Raw genomic sequence first — 19,582 nt, 5'->3', positions numbered from 1 at the left:
ATTAAATACACCAACTCTCAGATTGCACTACAGTCAGGAAAACAGTAAATATACCATTCTGCACTGTACAGCGATCTCTATTTAAACAGTTAGAAGTTTCAAAACTTCGATCTTGTGGTCTCGACCATAAAAAATTTGAAGTTTTGAAATTTCAAAATTTAGAAACCCATATCTTCTTTTCTGGGTTAGGGGTCACCACAGTGGATCACTTGTCCACTCATGATTGGCAGTGGAGTTTTACAGTGTCGAGTTGCCAGCCCGGCGTCCAACCTTCCATGGAAGGCACACACAATTTGAAGTGTCCAATCCACCTACAGCATGTCTTTGGGATGTGGGAGGTAACCGGACCACCTGGAGGAAACCTATGCAACCACAGGGAGGACATGCAGACTCCGCACAGAAGGCACCCCACCTGAGGATCAAACCGGAGAACCTCTTGCTGTGAGGTGACAATGCTAACCACTGCACCACCGTGGCCATCCTTAGAAACCCATGTGTATATATATATATATATATATATATATATATATATATATATATATATATATATATATATATATATATATATATATATATATATGTATATATATATATATGTGTGTGTGTGTGTGTGTATGCATGCATATTTGCATCTTAATGAATTTGACTTGCATGTGTGTAATATGTTTGCATCAACATGAGTTAAGTACATCTGGATGAGTTATAAGTACATGTATGTCTACATGTATATGTATATATATATATATATATATATATATATATATATATATATATATATATATATATATATATATATATATATATACACATATATATCAGTCAGCCTACATGAACTTTTATAAATGCCCATTTTTAAGAGTATCAGTAAATTAAGACTTTACCCATATTGTAGTTTTGCCTGGTGTTAAAAGCCTTTGCAAATTGCAGAATACCACATTTTGTTTATCCCTAGCAATTTCAGTTTGTGGTTAGAGTCAGAAAAGTTAACTGTCTAGGGAAGAAAATCCATACATATCCTCATGTGCTACAAATAAAGTCTTGAATGGTGCATTTATTAAGACTGCAACATCCAAATTCTTTGTATACAATAAATTGACATGTAGGGGATTTAATTCCCCTATGAAATTTTCACAGACATTAAATTCAGTAAAACGCTTTCTTATAAGTTCAGATTTTTCAGTTAATCATTTTCTAGCCTGAAGTTATAATTGCTAGTCATAGTTTTTTTTCAGAGATTAGCAACAGACGGAATTGACAATTTTTATGAAGTCTATCAGAATAAGCATGAACTGAAATGTTTTAATCTTTTTGCTACATTCAATAGTTAATGGTTATAAACATTGTTAGATATTGATGCACTTAGCATCTGCCTGGTTTCTACAACTTTATTTTACAAATATCTAAGAGAATGTCATTAGACTGACAAGTCTTTTTTAATGCAGATCAAGATCAAAACACAAGCCCTCTGTCAGAAATGTAAGACTTTGTTGCTGGCAGGTAGTGACTTGTTACTGTATTCAGATACATGATAGGAACTGATTGGATGATGCTGAGAATATTTCCATAGCTTAGTGTGTGACAGCTGGATAGAGAAATGAATGAAGGAAGGTAGAAAATGATATAACCTGCCAGGATAAGCTACACGATTAATGCTACGATCTGTTAATGAGTGTAGTTCTGTATTCCCCCGTAGTCTGGTTCCACATGTAAACTGGGTCTCTGAATAATACTCTTAACCAGATCAGTACTCACAGATTATACTCTATAAAGAGAATTTTGTGTTTGGTGGGTTTATCCATTTGAAAATAATAATAATAATAAAATAATAAAATCTTTTACAAACATTAATGATTTTCTAATTCGAAGCAGCAAGACCATGGACCAAAACTAAATAAATATAAATTAAGTAAATGTAAGTATCACCAGCCATTAGTGCTTGTCTGATTGTTGGAATACTAGTTTGGTAGAAAAAAAATCTGCTTCTTTGTTTTTTTTGCTCTCATCAAAGATGATATATATCAGAGTCTTTGAGTTTCTCTTTTCATAAGCATATTTCATACGATGAAAAAATCTAATCCTACTAGATGTCAGACAGTTGATTGGCAGGTTGCCTACATCAGCAAATTTTGTTGCTCTGACATTATGACGTCTGCCTAATGATACTTAATAGGATGATTATGCGCCTATAAAGACGGCTGGCACTGAGTGCCATAATTGTTCGCATTTAATCCTGAAGGAAAATTGCATATTCCTTTGAGAAGTTCAGTGGTAGCTGAATCTGTTTCTCCCTCTTCAATAAGAACGCCTAAAGGATTCAGCTGTGAGTGTCTCCCTGGAAATCTTTTTGACACACAAATTATGAAGCAACTGAAATCCTAAGTCTCTGCCAAATCACACAAATGCAATGCAGTCTAGACAAGCTTGCAGGTACTTAGGCTGAGGTTTTACAATTAAAGAAGCAGCTTTTAAGCTGCTTAGTTAGACAAGATGTTATTTACTTGTTCTTAAAAGTATTCACTTACTTCTGTTTTGCAACTGTTAATACCAATTAGATAATGCCAGTAAATGAAAATGAATGTTTCAACATTCATAATAATAGAAATAGAGCAGATGAGCTGGTTGTATAACATCCTTTTTAAGAATGGTCATTAGCAGTTTTGATACTCTTGTATGACATTTAAACTGCATGTCTGTCCATGATGTAATATCCTATACCGAAAGGGATTCATTACCTTGTTAAAGGATTTTTTTCACTTTCTGTGATATACTGCTCAGTCTCTGACATTACCTCACTCTGGAATCATCTCAGGTTTGTTAGAAGGTTATGACCTGCTGCCTTATTCATGGCTGCACAGACATGACGGCATAATGTCAGGAGGCCACAGTTAAGGTACTTCTAGTTACTACAGATATGACTAATCATGTGACAGACTCATCTTTGTAAATATTTTTTGATTGCTTACTAGCATATCAGGTAACAGAGTCTAAATGGTCTTACATGCCACTGGTAATTCTCATATATTTTATCTCATCCTCACAGTGAATTTTTAATTTATTTTTTATGCATGGATAAGACTGATTTTTGGGAAACCTGCACCCCATTAAGTTTTGATTTATTGACCTCTAAAGACTGATACCTGCCTTATCTACAAGTAAAATGCATGCCTGTTTTAAAACTGTTTGATTTGCAAGTTTTGATTTTATATACACAGACATGCAAGCATATGTTTGTGTTTTGGGGATTCTAGCAATGTTTCCTGTATTTCACTGCTAGTTTTAATGATGTGGGAGGGCAGGTGTCAAGTGTTGCTTCTTTATTTTTTTTTCATTATTTTCCTTCAGCGGTTGGATACAAAATTATCTCATCAAAACCAAGCAGAATTCTTATTAAATAAAGAAGCTTTATCATTAGCCATAAAAAGTAGAGCCATGACTATGGGATCTCTCTGTCATCTCTTCTCCCATAAATTAGCACTTTTCTGATCCAGGTCTGTCACAAAATACCATTAGTAGTGTCAAAGACAGAAATTCAATCTCTGTTCCTTTAGGCTATCTAAGAAGGAATGTTGGGGTTCAGTATTACACTGTGTACATTTTCAGGCTTAGCAAACAAATGGAATAATTTAATAAAGTCTGAAGCAAGCAATTAATATAGCAATAACCCACGCCTGGGTGTGGGTAATGCTGGATTTACCCACGGTTGGTGTGGTTTGGTCACGAGGGCGAATCCCGAGTGGCCAAACAAAGCCAACCGTGGATAAATCCAGTATTACCCACACCCAGAAGTGGGTTATTGCTATTATACAATGACATTATTTAAGAAAAAAAAAATTACTTTTCTTAAATAATGGCGGAGAATCTCTGTTGCTTTTTATAAAGCTGTCTCACTATGTTAAACCCATTTAACATAGCGAGACAGTTTTGAAAAAAGCAATGGAGAAAGCAAGATCTCCGTTGCTTTTTACAAACTGTCTCACTATATTAAAGGAGTTTAACATAGCGAGACAGCTTTGAAAAAAGCAACAGAGAATCTCTGTTACTTTTTGTAAAGCTGTCTCGCTATGTTAAACTCATTTAACATAGAGAGACAGTGTAAAGCAATGGAGATCTTGCGTTCTCCGTTGCTGTAAAAAAAAAAAAAAAGAGTTATAGTAATGGAAAAAGTCCAGGCGACCGGACCTTTTTCCATTACTATAACTCAGATATACAACGTGCACGCTGCCAATTAGCTTGCACGTTTTTGAATATTAATGAGGGGTCGTTGCATAATAGTATGTAGTTTGTTTGCCAGAAAATGATGCAATAAAGCAGTCAAACATCCACTAAGTCTGTCTAATTTGGTATCTTATGCACATAGATTGTCTTCTCTCTCATATGTATATAGAGTAAGGAAAGCCAAAGTACAGGATGCAGTCATAGAGAGCTGCTTTATGACCTGAATGAATTGGTAGTTAGAAACTGATGCAGTGGCTAGTAGACAGTTTCTCAAGGAGCTAGTCACAGTGCTTATAGGCATGGTAAACAAGGTTACTGGTGGCTAGTAAACTGAAAGGACTTTGTTTTTAGGATATTGATAAATAGTGTAAAATAACTAGGATGGAATTTTTAACTGAATTTGCTAGCTCAATTTTAATGAGTGTATGCTTTGTTATTGACCTTTATATTGTGTTGAATGTGTTTTGTTCAATTTCATACCAGAAAATACAGACAATTGCAATGTTGCAACAAAAAAAGAAAACTAATCAAAATGCTAACTTCTGCAAGTCTCATATAAAATGCCAAAATGAAATATTTCTCATCAAACAGTGACAGTTGTTTATAGAGCGGGCAAGTTGCTTGCATGTACCACTTCCCTCATGCTTAAATATTCCCTTTCAGACATCTCACAGTCTTGGGATAAAAAAAAAAAATAATTTTGCTGGAAAGCAGAGAATTTCTTCTTCTTATTCTTTAAGTTTGGTTTGTGCAACCTGTGAACTGGAATATATAAGAAGTACAGACTCTCCCTGAACAAAACAATGCTTAATATTCCTCCTTATGCTATGGACCATTTTGCAATGAATTCTGGGAGTAACCGAACAAATACTTCATAAATATTAATATATTTATATATATATATATATATATATATATATATATATATATATCTATCAAATTGAAGATTATAAAAACAATCCACTGACTAATGTTATCAAATTACAATTACAGAATGTTGAGTTGGAACCAAGTGTAAAACAAAAAAAACACATCTTTTTGCAGGGGCAAAAGCCCCTCTGCACTCCCACATCCTTGCTACTCTTTCTATGTGTAATTATATATATATATATATATATATATATATATATATATATATATATATATTTGTGTGTGTGTGTGTGTGTGTGTGTGTGTGTGTGTGTGTGTGTGTGTGGGTGTGTCTACGTGTATAGATAGCGACACACATATATATATATATATATATATATATATATATATATATATATATATATATACTTAAATGCAATATTGCACAACAGCAGGGAAAAGGAGATACTTTCTTGACTCTGGTGTTCAACAATCTCATAAAAACTACAGCTAACACAGCAGTGAGACAGGAATTGTTGAAAAATAATCAATGATTCCTATTTAAAAAAATGAAAGAGTTCATCTAACTTCAATGGACTTCATCCCTGCTGCACCACCTTACCAACTTAATCATAACTCTGCCCCTGTGCATAACCCTGACCCTGCACCTTGCCTTCGATAAACTCTTTCTGTAACAATACTACTCTACGAGACAGGCTCATACACAGACAACTGTACCAAACAATACTTGCAACACTAACACTATCCCCTTATAGAGGCTCTTACTCTAACCCTAACTCATTAAAACTTGCACAAACCAATTCTTAGCCCTAATACCAGCCCACTTACCACTGCCTACATTTTGAATGGTCTGCGTTTTCAAACTGCCCCTTTGAGTGTATACTTTGTGAACTGTCTGCATTTTGAATGGCATATATATATCTATATATATATATATATATATATATATATATATATATATGGATATATATATATAATATATACATATATTTATATAAAATATATGTACATATTTCTTTATATATATAATAAAAATTACACCCATTACAGTTGATTTCTATATCATCAACAGTCAGTCCATCCTACTGCATCAGAATGCACAGGTATGGAACATAAGTACAATCAAAACAGAACAGATCACAAACTTTTGTCTCCTGTAATAGGTATGTTTGCAGCTCTAAAGCATTTTCATGACTATCTCTGTTTCTGTTGTTTTACCTCTATACATTCCAATGTATTTATGTGGGGGAGGTCACCCTAATGTGGGGACTTCACCTTTCATGCCAATATTTTTGCAGGGTCAAGCCCTGTATATCCCCACAGCTCAAGTATGTTTATATGTCTATATGTCTATCTATCTATCTATCTATCTATCTATCTATCTATCTATCTATCTGTCTGTCTATCTATCTACAAATCCATATCTATATCTATCTATCTATCTAGATGTTAACACTGAGCTCATACAATAATGGCGGAAAAGAAAAACTTCCTTTACTCCAGATAAACGCACATTTTGATGAGAAAGTGGGGGAGCATATATATATATATATATATATATATATATATATATATATATATATATATATATATATGTACACACACATACACACACAGCTAATTTATGTGAAAAAGCAAAATATCAACATGAAAAACACATCTAAAAAAGTAAATAAACATTGACATTCCACAACATATTTTCTGTGACATTATTTTGGAATGTACAAAGAGAAAACAGTGGGGAAACCCTGTGACCCTCACACCCATTTATACCATTGATGTGGAAACAATTTACAGAGTACTTCCACAAGAGTATGGCACTGAAGCAGTTAAAGAATTCAAGGGCACTAGGACATCCACCAACCCCAGGGAAATACTTGCAAGTGGTGAACTTCTGGACACAGTACTTAAAAACAGCTACTTTCATTTTAACCAAGGATGGTACAATCAAACAAGGGAAATAACCATTGGAGTAGCAATGGCCCTTTCAGGATGTCAGATATTATTATCTGTGCTAGCATGACCGACTGAAGTTTTGCAAATACTTGTAAATAATTGTAAATTACCTTGTGTTATATATGCCAGCATGACTACCTATAATTTTGTAAGTAAGTTTTTTTTATTATTACTTTGAATCAAACAGTGTTCTTCTGGCTGACCAAATGTGCATGTTTTTTAAAAAGAATTCTGATTGTAGGTTATGCTAGTCAACTGACATAGATGTGATGTCATCATGTGCCAGAGCTGAAAGGAATAGAATCTCCACTGTTTTGTTTACTTTTTAAAGTCTGATATGAGAGAGTAGAATTCTCATAACAGCTTTCTGTGACATTTAAAAAATTCTGTAATAAAGCAGGTCTTGAATCAACGTTCAGCAGTTCAGTAGTTGTTGTAGTTGTTCAGTTGTTCAGTAGTTAGTTGTTTTCCAGATCAGTAGTTATCACTCAGAGTTTTCCAGAGCTGTTCGGCAATAACAGTAGGAGTAAAGAACAGCCTGAAGAGTGGGCATAAATTCTTATCTTGCCTGACAGAAGTAAGAGTATAATTTTGCCTTGCTGAGTTAATTAGATTAGACAGGAACAGTTAATCTTTACATAGTTAGGGAACTATAGTTAGATAGTTAAGAGTTTTTCTACAATCAGTGTGAAATCTATCCTACAGTGTTATTGTCATAATTCCTGTGTGTGAAACTCTGTGGTTTATTAGACTCAGTTTTTCATTGTATACATGTTTTAAATCAATTTATTTATTATTGAATATTTTACTACCTTCTATTGTGGCTGGTTATTTAGAAAGTACTTTTAGTAACCTGAGAGTGTTTATGCTTATTGCAATAAAACTGTGACCACTCCAAAAAGCCTTACTGCTTGGATTGCATGCTACCATTTACATCAATATTTATTTTACCTAATATAATTGAACACTTCTTTTGAAGGACATTGTGGTATTTGACTGGTGGCAGCCATTACCTTGTAATTTGGGAAAGAGGACATAGCAGGCAAATCTGTGCCAGTCTTTCCCAAGAGTGTTTGTATGTGTGAATATGAGGTATTTAAGAGTGAGTGTGTCAAATACCTAGAACTGGGACAAAGTGCTCTGCATTGGTTAGTGTGAAGACTCATTTGGAGCCCTGGAGTGAAGCATATAGTCCAGTCCCAGGTTTGGAGCCTGTTCCCGGTGTACTATTAGGCGAAATGTTGTGTGTTCTATCCCTGCTTTCAGTGATGTTCCTTTTCTGGAGACACTGGTGAGGATTGAGGCTCTTCAGTTACTGCCCCCAGGTTTAAGTGGGGTTGTTGCATTATTTAGAGCCAGTAGTGTGGGATTTTAATTGAGCTCTAGTAGCCTGTGGGTAGTTGCCACTGGGGTGTGCACTCTCAACAGCCACAAAATAAACATGCAGTGTTTAATTTCACAACAAATTTAATTATTTTTTAGTCAGTGTCATCAGGGACAGAAGGCAATGATGTCAGCAGAGGATGATAGCAAGCTGACCAGGAAACAGTTGTCCAAGGTGTGTGAAACCAAAGGACTGGTACATACCAACCTGACTAAGGAAGCAATGATCTCAGCCTTAGTTGCAGCCACAGAGCTGACCAGCAGCTCAGGGGATATCCAGTTTGGCATTGGGGACAAGCAGCCTTCTGTGACAAGACAGTGTACCATTTCTTCAGAAGACTTAAACATTTGTTTGGAGCTAAGGAGACTCAAGCTGGAAGTTGAGGGGAGAGAGAGAGAGAGAGAGAGAGAGAAGCAGCATCAGCATGAACTGGAAGTCAAACATTTGGAGGTGGAGGAGGGGAAGAAGCAGAGTCAGCACAAACTGGACGCTGAGGAGAGAGAGAAAAGCAGTGTCAGCATGAACTGGAAGCCAAATGTTTGGAGAAAAAGGAGAGACAGCATCAGTATGAACTGTGATATTTGAAAAATGAACAAACTCCACAAACTGATAAAATATACAAAAGTGAAGCCAATCAGAGTCACTTTAGTTAAATTTATTTAGTGCTTTCGTCCACACAGAACAGGACTTCATTAGAATAGACTACAAAGGCCACCATGCAACTTAAATAGTAAAAAATTAATAAAATTAATAAAAAAACCTGCCCACTAATTAAACCTTAAAGTACAGCCATTAAGCTTAAAACATATTGAAAAATACACTTTAAACATTTAAAAAGCAGTCAAATACATAATAATCAGCCAAAATTTATGTCATAAACCTAAATTAAACTTTCTCTTTACATTACAAATACTGCTCTGAGTCTCAAAATAGAGCTAATGGATGTACATTCATTTAAACCTGGATAAACTGTGGCATTCGTATGACGTTGCCACTGCAATTCCTTGTACTCTAGGAAATCATCACCTGGCCTACCTCTTTTACCAAGGTCAACATGGTCATTAATTGTAAACCTAAATGAATACCCATTGTTTTTTAAAATATAACAACATAAATCATTGCTGACCTCTTTCCTCTGAATGTCATAAATATGTTGGTATACTCTACTTTTAAGACTATTTTTGTTTTTTCCTATATAAAACTCACTGCAGTCCTGGCACAAAGCCAGATAAACCACACCTTTTGTTCCACAATTATATTTCTTATTCATCTTGATGGTACCATTCCCTTCAAGTTTAACTTCATTAACTTCCAACATATATTTACACTGGGACAGTGTCCACACTTTGTCATCCTGCCCTTCTGAGTAGATTAGTTAGCTTTTTATTTATTTATTTCATTTGTTTACTGGGTAATGTCCGACTCGGCATGGGCCCATTTTCAGCAGAAGCCCGGGGAGAAAAGCTCCATACATACATATACATAGTTTCTTGCATATAGTTAACAGTATTGAACAATTAAGATGTATGTGTGTGTGTGTGTGTGTGTGTGTGTGTGTGTGTGTGTGTGTGTGTATATATATATATATATATATATATATATATATATATATATATATATATTATTAACATTTGAACAAAGGAAAAAATAAAAAATCAGTATAGTAATAACTAAATAGCTACAGTCCACAAATTTAAGTTAAATGGTACATTTTGAGATTAATATTGACAGCATGTCTAGTAGCGAGTACAGTGTAATCCAGTCTGTCAGGAAGAGCACTGTAGTTGGAAGACAAAGCAGACTTTGTGTTTCCAAATGCTAACAGAGATAGAGGGATGAACCTAATTAGTGAAAGGCAGATAAAACTAATAGCTGTGAGAAAGAGCTGGTATAAGAAAGGGTGATGAGAGGGCGATGAAAGGGGTGGTGGGTGGCTTAGCCAGGAATGTGGCACAAGCAGAACCAGTGTTTAGCTAGATGTTCTTTGAGTAGGTGTTTGAATTCATGAATGCTAGGGTTTTTAGCTATTGGTTGAGGGATGGTGTTCTAGAATTTGGCAATTTTATGGGAGTAGAGGGTGGTGCCTTGTGTGTTGTGGGGGTGGGTAATCTTTAGCAGTAGCTTATTTGAGGATTTTAGTAATCTAAGATTGTTGTTGGTTTGGATTAGACTGGTGAGTGCTGGGCAATCGTTTGGTTTGTGTATTATTTTGTGGGATAAGGACAGTTGGTTTAGTGTTAGAAGGTTTGGGAGTTCTAATCATGTGAGTTGTGTGAGTACTGAGCAGTGGTGGGTTCCGTAGGGGTGGAGAGTAGCAAATTTGGTAATTTTGTTGTAGCATGATTCAAGATTATTTAGGTCTGATTTACAAATGTTTGTAAATACTTGGGAGCTGTAGAGGATGGTGGAGAGTAGTTGTTTGCGGGCAGTAGCTAGTCTGGCACTATCTGTAAGGTAAGGTTTAATTTGATATAGAGTGCCTAGCTTAGAGTGGACTTTTCTGATGGTGAGGGAGATGTGGGTATCGAACCTTAGGTTTTTGTTTTTGTGACACCTACAAGTTTGGTTTGATTAGTGGGTTCTGTTTTGGTCCCATTTGTGGAGAGTATTGAAAGAGGGGTCAGACATGTTTTGGGTTTATTTTAATTGAAAACAACTAACTTGATTTTGTTAGGGTTTAGTATGAGCTGATGGTTAGCAGTATAGTTTTCTATGTTCTGTAAGGATTTTTGCATAGTAGATTGTAGATCCTGGGGTGTGGGGGCTGAGCAGATTAGTGTAGAGTTGTCCACAGGCTAGACTATGGAGGCTAGTTGGGTTGCAGAGCTGAGGTTGTTGGTAAAGATTGTAAAGAGTAGGAGTCCAAGAGCCTTGGGGTATGCCAACAGTGATAGGTAGTAGGGGGGGCATTGTGTTCTCCCACTTGGTGGCCTGCTGGTGGTTAGAGAGATAACTATGGAACCAGGACAGGGCTGGAGAGTTAAGGCCAAGGGATGATAGTTTATATAGTAGGATTAGGTAGGAGACTGTGTCAAAGGTTATATAGAGGAGACAATTTGACCATTGTTAATTAGACCCCGTATGTTTTTTTGTGAAAGATAGTAGGGCAGTGCTTGTACTGTGTTTTGGTCTTAAACCGTGGTAAGTGGAGGTGATGAGGTTGTGATTTAAAAGGTGGGTGAAGCGTTCAGAGTGCATGCATTTTTCTAAGATCTTGGCTAAAGGGGAGAGGATAGCTATGGGATGGTAATTGGTTAGATCTTTAGAGGGGGCTCCTTTGTGCAGTGGAATGATGTGAGATAATTTCCATAGTCGGGGGACATATTGTTCAGAGATAGAGCAGTTGATCAATATTAATATGGGATAGGCAATTGTGGGGGCAGCAATTTTATGGAATTCATTAGGTAGCAGGTCAGCAGCTAGACAGCAGGGTTTGAGTTTGGAAAGGAGTGATTTTATGTAGTTAGTTTGGATTGTGGAGAAGGAGAAGGAGTTGGGGAAGTCAGAAGAGGGATTGGGTATGGTGAGAGTTTGAGCAGTCTGACTACCAAGAATTGAAGAGATTGAGTTAATAAAGTGGGCATTGAATTGTGTAGCTACAGGACAGTAGCTTTGGAGGTGTCCGGGGGGGGGGGTTGGGGCATACCCTGGGTTGAGAAGATTGTTAATATTTTGCCAAATCTTTTTGGGGTTGTATTAGTGTTTTTTTTTTACATGAGAGGAAGTAGTTTTTCCTTGTCTGTTTTTATCTGTCTCTTAGCCTGGTTATGGAGTTGTTGATATATGGTGTGGTTATTGATATTTTTGGTGGTGTGGTAAGTGGACCATGCCCTGTCTCTTTGTTTCATTAGTGTGATGGTATCTGTAGTTAGCCAAGGTATGTGCCTAGTTTTTGCTTTAATTTTTCTTGAGGGTGCTAGATCGTTAAGGATTTTCATAAATGTATTATTGAAGTAGTGGACTGCCTGATCAAGTGGGAGGTTTATAAGAGGTGACCAGTTACTTTGCTGAAGTAGAAGGTTGAAGGTGGAGGGGGAGAAGTTTTTCTTGTTACGAACAGTTTTGTATATTGTGTTAGCTTGTGACTGAACTCATTTTCTGTACAGGAAGGTAGGTGAGTAGTCACTGAGGGAGTCAGGAAGGCAGCCAGCTAAGTAACCTAGAGCCAACATGTTCTTGAAAGATCTAGCTTTTTTATAAACTACCAATGATTTTTGCCCAACTATGGCCATATACTCTGTATCGATACCAAAGACACCCCAATATTTATGGATAATCTGCCTGATATCTCCAAAGCTACTGTTGTATGTAAGTACCAAGGCTTTATTTAGATTGTCATTGCTGACAGGGTTACTTCCAGGTTCAACATTTTTAGTGCCCAGTATAGGAAAATACACCCTCATCAACCTCTTTTGGATAACCTCACCAAATATATTGGCCAGAAACTTTTCCGGGTACCCTCTTCTAGTTAGCATCATTATCAATATTCGCCATTGTGTATGAAATTCCCCCTACATCAGAAACCATCTGGGCCAGTCAACACACTGTTCTTTCATCAAGGACTTCTTTTGGTGAATCGGATGCCAACTATAATAGCAAAGTAACATATTGGAATAGGTTGGCTTCCTATATATTGTGGAATCAAAACACTTATTCACCTTGTCTTTCCTAATTGTAACATCCAGATCGTTAACCTTGTCATCTCATAAAGTCATGGTAAACTTGAGAAAATCAGTGGTACTATTAATATATTCAAAAATGCATCTAACTTATCTCTAGCGTCATTCCAAAAAATTACAATGTTATCTAAAAAACGCCTATGCAAAGACCATCACAAATTGAACCTAAAATTAATTACAAGTTTGTCTCCCAATAGGCAAGTACTAGATTAGCAAAAATGGGGCCACATGCTGTCCCCATGGCAACACCTTTGGTCTGTTTGAACAATTGTTGTTCAAAAGTAACAAAATTATTATCTAGAACTCCCTCAATAAGTGTTCTTAGAGTGAGAATAAGATCATGTTTCAAACTCAAATGGTGGCATAAATAACCATAAAGCTATTCAATACCAATGTCATGCAGTATAACAGAAAACATATCTTTTATATCAATGGTAACAGAGAACATCTCATCCCTATATATCTCATTGGAGACATTCCGCAAAACATCCCAAGAGTCTTTGAAACAAAATGGGTACCTTGCCAATACATACTTAGTATGATAATCGATAAACTTGGCAATGGGAAATGGTTTTGAGGCCTTGGAATCCACAATTGGTCTAAGGGGTGGGTCCCTGAGGTCCTTGTGTATCTTCGGTATTCCGAAGATTGTAGGGATTCTTGGATGTACCACTTTCAAATAATTATACTGGGAGGGGAAGATCTAATTGTTTAAAAATAGGTCTTCAAGAAGTAAATTTATTTGATGGTATGCTATGTTCATTGCATTAAGACATATTTCCTTATAAGTGTCAGACAATAACAAGGACAGTATTTTATTGTTAGAATCATTAGGGTCCATAATAACCAGCCCCTCCCCCTTGTCAGGTTTCATTGCCCTCAAATTAGGGTTACCACAAAATAATCTAAGCGCTTTTTCCTTCATCCAAGCTGAAATTAAAGGACCTTCTATTTACCACTGATGCTCTCCATAAAGAATTGTGAATTTCTGACTAACATAACTTTTTGAAAACAGATACAATAAAATGGTAAGGTGGATTAAAACAACTTGGTCGCACATATTCAATACCCAGGTTTTTACTTCCATACATTCTTTAAAGTAAAACTGAAGATTCAACTTTCTGGTAAAGATTTTTAAGTTAATTGAGACTTCATCAAGTCTAGCTCTTCTAACAGGCACAAAAGATAGCCCCTTTTCAAATAAATCAGTATGGAGCAATTGCAGGGGTACATTACAATAATTGTAAATCTTGAAATCACCCTTGGTGTTACAAATGACCTCAAAACCACAATTATCATCCATCAATTCCAATGGGGATTCTCCTCCCTCTGCCCTTCCCCCTCTGATGTCGACCCCCCCCCCCTATTGCTCACATGTTGCAATGAATTGTTCACCCTCCGGTTCATCAGTCTCTCTGACCTCCTCAGAGGGGGATATTATAAAGGGTCCAAATCATCAGGAGGCAAATCGGTGTTATTATGATTGTTATTTAAATTATTGGGTTGATTACCCATATCGACAATCATACTATTGGTATTAGTCCTATTGGTAGGGGGCAGGGTGTATGCTTTCCCACTTTCATATTCTTTCTGACCCCTCAGAAGTTTCATAACGTTGTTGTTTTTAAGTTCCACAAGCATATTATCTACCCTAATGAATACAGCAAAATAATAATTTTTCTTATGTTCAAACAGTGAATCAGACTGCAGACCCCTATCAACCTTAAAAATATTGTCAGACAGTGCACTCATCTTCCTCTCATTGTCCTTAATAAATAAGTGCAGTAGTTCACATCCATGTTTATTAAACATGGTCAGTAGCTCACTGTGTGATTCAAACCCTCTCTCGATGCCCATAGGGAATTTCCATGTTCTTAGGCCCTTTGGGATCTATTCAATCTGTAAATATTCTCTCAGGCAGCTGTTTTCAAGTTGTAGTTTTCTAAACTTGAAAACGCTATCCTCTAAGGCCTTCAGCTGTTTGTCTTCAGTCCCAAAGTGTTCATTAGCATTACCAACTCCTGTACGTAGATCTGGTCCACCATCAAGCCATTCTTTCAAAGAGGAAATGCCATTAAAAGAAAATCCCCCCATCCTTCCAACGTCATTTGAATGTGTATGCAAATCTGGCTGATGTAATTGGCTGGTAGGCATTTCCTATGATCTTTGAGCTGGTGTAATGCTGCTGGCACCAAAAGAAACATCATTAATATAAGACCTTTGCATAATTCCAGTGAGAAAATTATTAGAGTCATTTAAATTAACCATTTGTTGCGATAATCTATCCACAAGTAAAGTTAAATCCCCAAATGATCTGCTCATCTGGTTATATGAGGCAAGTAAAGCCTGTATAGTAGGAAGATCCCCTACCTCAGCCTCATCCATGACAAACCAAACTCAAGAAAAATGAACAAACTCCACAAACTGATAAAATACACAAAATTGAAGCCAGAGTCACTTCAGTTAAATTTATTTAGCGCTTTCATCCACACAGATCAGAATAGATTACAAAGGCCACCATATGAACGCTACAGTTTACCCAGCTTTAAATGAATGTATATCCATTAGCTCTGTTTTGAGACTCAGTGCAGCATTTGTAATGTAAAGAGTCAGTTTAATTTAGGTTTAAGAATTGTACATTTTGGCTGGTTATTATGTATGAGACTGCTTTTCAAATGTTTAAAGTGTATTTTTGGATGTGTTTTAAGCTTAACGGATGTACTTTAAGGTTTAATTAGTGGCAGAGTTTTTTATTCATTTTTTTACTACTTAAGTTGCATGGTGGTCTTTGTAGTCCATTCTGATGAAGTCCTGCTCTGTGTGGACGAAAGTGCTAAATAAATTTAACTAATGTGACTGCCTGGCTTCAATTTTGTGTATTTTAACTGTGACATTTGGAGATAGAAGCTGAAGAAAATGAGAGGCACATACAGCATGCAAAGGAGCTTCTGATCCTTCAACAGTGTCTTTGATAGTTTTATTTATATATTTGAGACAGTATGTAAACAATATACTGTCGACTAAGGGCTCTGGGTACAGTTCCTGACCCCCTTACTCCATGGCAGGGCTGTTAATGCAATTGCAAAATTGTTTGATATTGATTGTTTGAATTACGATCATGTAAAACAATGTTTACTTGATTGTTTTAAATTAACGCCTGAAATTTATAGAAAAAAGTTTCGTGAACATAGGCACAAGCAGATGAAAGTATATGTGATTACATTGCTGATTTAAGCACTTACTTTCACAGTTGGGTGAATGGGTGTTAGGTCACGACTTCTGAAGGACTGGCAGACTTTTGGTGAGGGAACAAACTCTCAGAACTTTGTCTGAGGACATGAGGATCTCTCTAGAGCATATCTCCACCTCTCCAGAGTCTCCTCAACCTGATTCCTACTCTCACTACAGATCACAATGTCATCTGCAAACATCATAGTCCACGGGGCCTCCTGTCTGATCTCATCTGTCAACCTGTCCATCACCACTGCAAATAAGAAAGGACTCAGAGCCGATCCTTGATGTAATCCCACCTCCACCTTAAACAGATCTGTCACTCCCACTGCAGTCCTCACCACTGTCACACTACCCTCGTACATATCCTGTACCACTCTTACATACTTCTGTGCCACTCCCGACTTCTTCATACAATACCACAACTCTTCTCTAGGCACCCTGTCATATGCTTTCTCCAAGTCTACAAAGACACAATGCAACTCCTTCTGACCTTCTGTGTATTTCTCCAGTAACACTCTCAGAGCAAACATTGTATCTGTAGTGCTCTTTTCTGGCATGAAACCATACTGCTGATCACTAATCATCACCTCCCTTCTTAACCCAGCTTCTACTACTCTTTCCCATAACTTCAAGCTGTGACTGATCAATTTTATCCCTCTGTAGTTACTGCAGCTCTGCACATCACCCTTATTCTTGAAGATAGGTACCAAAACACTTTTTCTCCACTCCTCAGGCATCCTCTGACTTTCCAAAATTTCATTAAAGAATCTAGTTAAAAATTCCACTGACATTTCTCCTAAGCACCTCCATGCTTCCATTGGTATGTCATCTGGGCCAACAGCCTTTCCATTCTTCATCCTCTTCATAGCTGTCCTTACTTCCTCCTTGCTAATCTGTTTCACTTCCTGATTCACTATCCCCACATCATCCAGCCTTCTCTCTCTCTCATTCTCTTCATTCATCAGCCTCTCAAAATACACTTTCCATCTACTCAACACACTCTCTTGTGAGTACCTTTCCCTCACTATCCTTTATCACCCTTACTTGCTGCACATCTTTCCCAGCTCTGTCCCTCTGTCTAGCCAATTGGTACAGGTCCTTTTCTCCCTCTTTAGTGTCCAATCTCTCATACAACTCTCCATATGCCCTATCCTTAGCTTTCGCCTCCTCTCTCTTTGCCATGCGCCTCATCTCCTTATACTCATGTCTACTTTCTTCATCCCTTTGACAATCCCACTTCTTCTTCACCAGCCTCTTCCTCTGTATACTCTCCTGTACCTCCTCATTCCACCACCAGGTCTCCTTGTCCTCCTTCCTCTGTCCAGATGTCACACCAAGCACCTTTCTAGCAGTCTCCTTTACTAGTTCTGCTGTAGTTACCCAGCTATTCAGTAACTCTCCACTGCCTCCCAGTGCCTGTCTTAACTCTTCCCTAAACTCCACTTCACAATCACCCTTTTTTAACTTCCACCATTTAATCCTTGGCATTGCTTTCACACTCCTCCTCCTCTTCTTGATCACCAACGTCATCCTACAGACCACCATTCTATGCTGCTTAACTACACTTTCCCCTGCCACCACTTTACAGTCTGCAATCTCCTTCAGACTGGCCGTCCTACACAGGATATAATCCACCTGTGTGCATCTTCCTCCACTCTTGTACGTCACCCTATGCTCCTCCCTCTTCTTAAAATAAGTACATGTCCATCCTTTTCGCAAAATCCACAATCATCTGACCTTCTGCATTCCTCTCCTTAACACTACCTACCCATCACTTCCTCATCTCCTCTGTTCACTTCACCAACATGCCCATTAAAGTCCGCTCCAATCACTAGTCTCTCATCCTTGGGTACACTCACCAAAACTTCATCCAACTCACTACAAAATTTCTCTTTCTCATCCATCGCACACCCAACTTGTGGAGCATATGCACTAACAACATTCATCATTACACCATCAATTTCGAGCTTCATAAACATCATTCTGTCAGACACTCTCTTCACGTCTAAAACACTCTTGGCATATTGTTCCTTTAGTATAACCCCTACCCCATTTCTCCTGCCATCCACACCATGATAGAACAATTTGAATCCGTTTCCTAAACACCTGGCCTTACTTCCCTTCCATCTGGTCTCTTGCACACACAATATATCAACCTTCCTTCTCTCCATCATATCAGCTAGCTCTCTTCCTACACCAGTCATACTACCAACATTCAAAGTTCCTACCCTCACTGCTACACTCCTAACCTTCCTCCTCTCTTCCTGCATTCGGGCATGCCTTCACCCTCCTCTTCTCCTTCGGCCAACAGTAGCCCAATTTCCGTCAGCACCCTGTTGGCTAACAGTACTGGTGGCGGTCGTTGTTAACCCGGGCCTCGAACGATCCGGTATGGAAATATGACATTTTTGCGCCATAAGTGATGTGGCAGAATTTTTACGCCAGATGCCCTTCCTGACGCAACCCTCCCCATTTATCCGGACTGACACAAAGAAATGCACTGGCTTGTGCATCTCCAGTGGCTGGGTTGCTTTTGTATGCACTATATATATATATATATATATATATATATATATATATATATATATATATATATATATATATATATATATATATATATATAAATATATATATATATATATATATATAAAACTTGGTATTTACTGAGTATCTGTTGTATGCTTGTGACAGCTAACAGACAGTAATAATGAGCATGCAATACCAGATTCCAGATTAAACTGTCTGTTTTTTTCCCATTTGCATGTGCTTTGTTGACCATTTGCAGGGACTGCCCAGGTGAATAGGATCATATGAGAAATGAACAAAACATATTTACAGATACAAGGATATACTAAAAAGCAAATAAACAGACACACACACACACACACACACACACACACACACACACACACACACACACACACACACACACACACACACACACACACACACACACACACACACACACACACACACACACACACACACACACACACACACACACACACACACACACACACACACACACACACACACACACACACACACACACACACTCACATATGTGTGTATACATATATATATATATATATATATATATATATATATAAAGGCAACGTATTGTACTTTTTAAATTTTTTTCCCTAACAGATTTGTTTGTTTTTCAATTGAATTGTACAGGTTATAGGTCACACTATAGGTGGGAAAAGTTTTGAAATGATTTATTTTGGTCTCATTTTTTTTA

This window comes from Protopterus annectens, chromosome 2.part0, assembly GCF_019279795.1.
Source record: "Protopterus annectens isolate FY-2018-M chromosome 2.part0, PAN1.0, whole genome shotgun sequence".
NCBI lineage: Eukaryota > Metazoa > Chordata > Ceratodontiformes > Protopteridae > Protopterus > Protopterus annectens.
The sequence above is the reverse complement of the archived record's forward strand: the minus strand, read 5'-3'. Positions refer to the sequence as shown.